Raw genomic sequence first — 5,404 nt, forward strand, 5'->3', positions numbered from 1 at the left:
ACGAACGATACGAGATCAGAGCATTCCCCAATCCTCCAGCTGAACAACAGCAGCAGCAACACAAGGACTGCCCAGTCCTTAGCCGATTGGGGAGCCGGCATGCGACTTTACCTTCAGCACCCAGCCATACCTGTGCGCAGTCACACCCACAACAAACACTCCCCAAAGAGATAAGACACCAGTCCAAAATAGTAGATGCCCAACCATCATCTACTATAATCCGCCCTCGAAGGGAACCGCCGCATGAAAGGACACATTCGTAAGACAGAGGTGGATGTTTATTCCCGTGCGAAAAGAGAAAGCCGGGAGGCACCTGCATCCGCCCAAGGAGGGCAGTTGCTGGACAGAGGTGTAAAGTGTACAATCCGGTCTTGCTACGTATTGTTGGCAGTCTGAGCAAAACAACTTACAAGAAACTATTGGATATAGCTGCTCACAATTCGGTGTTTACCTTACGCGCAGATAGGCGGTTATGCCTTGTCCTAGCTGTCGGGCGGGTATGGATCAACCCAGATGGTAGTCACTCTCAAACAAAAGGGATGGTATTTTTGTCTGTAGAATAAACAACAACTTCCAGATATATCAAAACGGGGAGCTAATGCTTCTACTAACAGAAATTCCCCGTTCGTCCGTTTGACCTAAAACATGGTAGAGGAGAAAAAATGTTTGGGGAAAAGAAGGGGAGTGGAGATGAAGTCCTGGCCCAATGCAGATAACACAGGGGACTGTAAAAACCAGTGAACAAGGAATTAAGGGGCTGAAGATGATTTTAGTGAAATTGTAAATAAAAACAGTTACAAGACATCTAGAGTTAAACCGTAGTTCTATGCATGGCGTCGGTTATGATAAGAAATAAAGAGGGTAAATTATAAAGTAAATGGATATTCAAAGCAATAAAAAAAAATATAAGTATAAATAATTTAGAAATATATATATATATATAATATATTATTTAAAATATATTAAAATATGTTTTAAAATTTCATATATATATTTTTATATATTTTTATGTTTATATAATCAAAATATATATATATATATATATATATATATTTATATATATATATTTTAAATATATTATATATCACCACAACCCCCAAAAACACACACACACACACACACATATATAATATATAATAATTATAAAATTTTTATATTTTTATATATATATATAAAATTTTATATATATATATATAAATATATATTTTAATAATATATATATATGTATTATATGTGGTGGTGTGGTTGTATTATATATGTATAGTGTACATTCTCATGTAAAGAGATTGAACATTAATTTTTTGAAACCGGGGGAAAAAAGGGCTTTTTATGTGCACGCATTGTCTCTTGTGCTACAAAGGGGAAAAAGGTTTTATCCCAGTGGCAACCATTTTTTCCGGTGGTATGGGTTTAATGTGACCACGGAGCGGTAGGCCGAAACCTTAACAATGATGAAAATATATTGTGTCCACAGTTGATAAAAAAGCCCGACGGCCGCAGTGGAAAAAGATGTTTTATGCCCTACGGGAACAGCATGCAAAAAAAACTAACCCCCCTTCTTTTTCGATGAGTGAATAAAATCTGAATTCCCAGAAGATTTTAAAATATGGGGAAATGACAATCCTAAATATTATCTGCAAATAATAACCGATGATGGTTTACCGAAAAACCTAAAAGAAATTTCCCAAAATCGAAACTGGCCAAAGGAAGAGGATACATCAAATTAAAGCACGGCTTTACATGTGGAAAAGGTTATGGCAATGTGATTGGAAAGAGGGGGCGAATGCTACTAGACTTTTTAACAATCGTTCAGTAAAACAAACTTTTTTTAAAAAAATTTTGTTCAAATTGCGCAGAGTAGCTCAAGGAAAAAACCCCCAAGACAGCTGAAAACCTTTACCATGACAATTTGCCTGCCCATTTATATTTTTGTGTACATAATGTTTTCATAATTATATATAAAATATATATATAAATATATATTATATATATTTATATATTTAAAATATATATATAAATATATATATATATTTTATATATAATATATATTTATATAATATATATATATAATATATATATATAAAATATTATAAAAATATATATATATTTTATATATATATATATATAATTATATTTTATATTAATATATTATATAATACACACACACACACTTATATATGCGTGCGTGCGTGTGTGTGTGTGTGCGCGCGCGCATATGTATGTATAATATACACATGTAAAAAGTTACACTTTCATTGATATCAGAACGTGTTTGTTTGTATGCGTATATATTCTATTTCTTTAAATAAAATTACAAAGTAACAAATGGACAGAAGGAATAAATTTTGTATCCGCAAATATGTCCACAAATAACGGATTAAAATAGAATGGGGACGGCTGAAAATATTTCCATTTTCCCTAAAAATTCCTGACGAGACGCTAAACCCCAACTGTTTGTGTGGCAGGGGGGGGCAACAACGACTGAAATTAAATGAAGCGATATCTTTCGCTCAGAAACCCCCTGTCTCGTATTGGGGGAGCAAGACAGTCCCCAAATGGAGCGTCAGATTGGGTGGGGGCCCGGCTTTATGAGGTCAATTTAAAATGAAGACAGATTTTATTTCAAATTTTTGAAGAAAAAAAAATAATAACCAGAGTCATGAACTAATACTGTAATAATAATATAGAAACGTCCAAGTTGGGTAATGAAACCTACTCTCGAAACATAAATTACAAAACTGCTTTGTCAAATTTTGTTAGTAGATAAAGATTTTTATATTTAATACAATGCACAGAACCTTGAAAACAAAGAGACTGTGGCGCCGTTAACAAATACCAAAGAACAAGTTTCTCTGAATCAAAGGTCTGTCGCAGTATCATCCGACTCGAAGCTCAGACAGACAAGATTTTCGTTCAGTGTGCGCAGACTCATATACATTCTCTCTCTCTCTCTCTCTCTCTCTCTCTCTCTCTCTCTCTCTCTCTCTCTCTCTCTCTCTCTCTCTCTTCTCTCTTCTCTCTCTCTCAATACACACACACACACACACACACACACACACACACACACACACACACACACACACACACTCACACACTTATATATATATATATATATATATATATATATATATATATATATATTATATATATTGTTTTGTGTGTGTGTGTGTGTGGGTGTGTGTGTGTGGTTAATATTTGTGATGGGGTGTGTTGGTGTGTGTGTATGTGTGTGTGTGTGTGTGTGTGTGTGTGTGTGTGTGTTGTGTGTGTGTGGTGTGTGTGCGTGTGTGTGTGTGTGTGTGTGGTGTGTACGTATATATATATATATGTGTCTGTGTATAATATATATATATATATATAATATATATTTTATATATATATATATAATATAATATATTATATACACATAAAATATATATATATATATATATATATATAATATATATATATATATATATATATATATGTGTGTGTGTGTGTGTGTGGTTTTGTGTGTGTGTTGTGTGTGGTGTGTTGTGTGTGTGTGTGTTATATATATATATATATATATTATAATATATATATTATATATATAATATATATATATATATATATATATATACATATATATATATATATATATTTTATATAAAATATATATATAATATATTATATATATATATATACGTATATATATAGTATATATATATTATATATAATTATATATATAATATATATATATTATATATATAATATATGTGTGTGTGTGTGTGGGGTGTTGGGGTGTGTTGTGTGTGTGTGGTGTGTGTGTCTGTGTTTTGTGTGGGGTGTGTGTTGTGTGTGTTGTGTGGTGTGGGTTGGTTGTGTATGTATGCGTATATATATATATGTATGTGTATATATATATATATATAATATATATATATATATTATTATAATATATAATATATATGTGTGTGTGTGTGTGTGTGTGTGTGTGTGTGTGTGTTTGTGTGTGTGTGTGGCTTGTGTGAGTGTGTGTGTATGTGTGTGTGGCCAATAAACTCACACACACACGTGTGGTGTGAGTTTATTTGTAAAATCATTTGTAAACTTCAGGGGAATCCTAACTCAGATATACATATCGGTCGGACTTTTCAACAACAAAGATAATTTTTTTAACTGAAAGCTTGAGTTGGGTTCTCTCTCTCTTCGTCTTTAATGTTTTTTGAATTTTTGCGGCTGAACTGCAAAGTTTAAGCGCGACAAAAAAGCAATTTATGACTTCTCAAAAGTCTTCTACAACTATCGTCAACTTGCATCTTTTTAGCATTTTAAACCCAAATAATTACCATAAATTTCCATGCTTTTCTCCCTGCAGCTAAATCTTCAAAATTTGTAGATTCTTTTTAAATTTTCTCATCTTCTCTTTTGTTTTTCTTCTTTCCCCGTTGAAAATAGAACATGTAACGTGGGTAGAGAAAGAGTAAGCCATATGACATTATATAAATATACATATGATTCCGTAGTAAGACTGTCATGTTTTTAAAGGGAAAATTTAAATTTTCTTTCAATATGTGTTCTTGCGTACTTGATGGTTTATTTTCATTGTTTCATTTTAAAAAAAAAAAAACAAAGAACAACCCCGAAAAGAGGCAAAAAATATAAAACTACTTTGTTTACGTCTTATGCAAAAGTGTGGGCTAAGTAAATGTTTTAAAAGTTACCTCTTTTATTTTGTCTTTGTTGTTGTTTACAATTGAAACAGTGGGTGATGCATTCGAAGGAAATAAACCCTTGAGAAAGCATTTGAAAGGAAATTAATTTCCCTAAAACATGTCGGTTATTTTTTATTATTTCATTATTTATTATTTATGATGATGATGATGATGATGAGATTACTCTATTGTTATTGTTACATCATTTTTTTCTTATTTTTATTATTAAACATCATTATTGTTATTATATCATCATTATCATATCATCATCATCATCAAACATTATCATATTGTTTTCATAATCATTATTATTATTATTTATTTTCATCATTATCATTTCATTATAAATTTTCCAATCATTATTATTATTATTAATTTTTATCATGATCATTATCATTTTTATTTTCATCACCATTATTATTATTATTTCTTTATCATATCATCACCATTAATATTATTATTACTTTTATCATCATCACCATTATTATCATTTCATCATCATCATATTATATATCATTTTTATCCATCATCATATTATTATCATTTATCATCATCTTTTTATTATTATCATTTCATCATATCACCATATATATTATCATTTTACATCATCACCATTATTTCACTGGTCAACAGCAAAAAAATCATCAATAATTTCTTACTGATTTTAGACAATTTTTATGCGCTGAATCCAAAATAACATGATTTGCTCAATCAGGTCAATTTTGTTC

This window comes from Penaeus monodon, chromosome 39 (assembly GCF_015228065.2).
Source record: "Penaeus monodon isolate SGIC_2016 chromosome 39, NSTDA_Pmon_1, whole genome shotgun sequence".
Classification (NCBI taxonomy): domain Eukaryota; kingdom Metazoa; phylum Arthropoda; class Malacostraca; order Decapoda; family Penaeidae; genus Penaeus; species Penaeus monodon.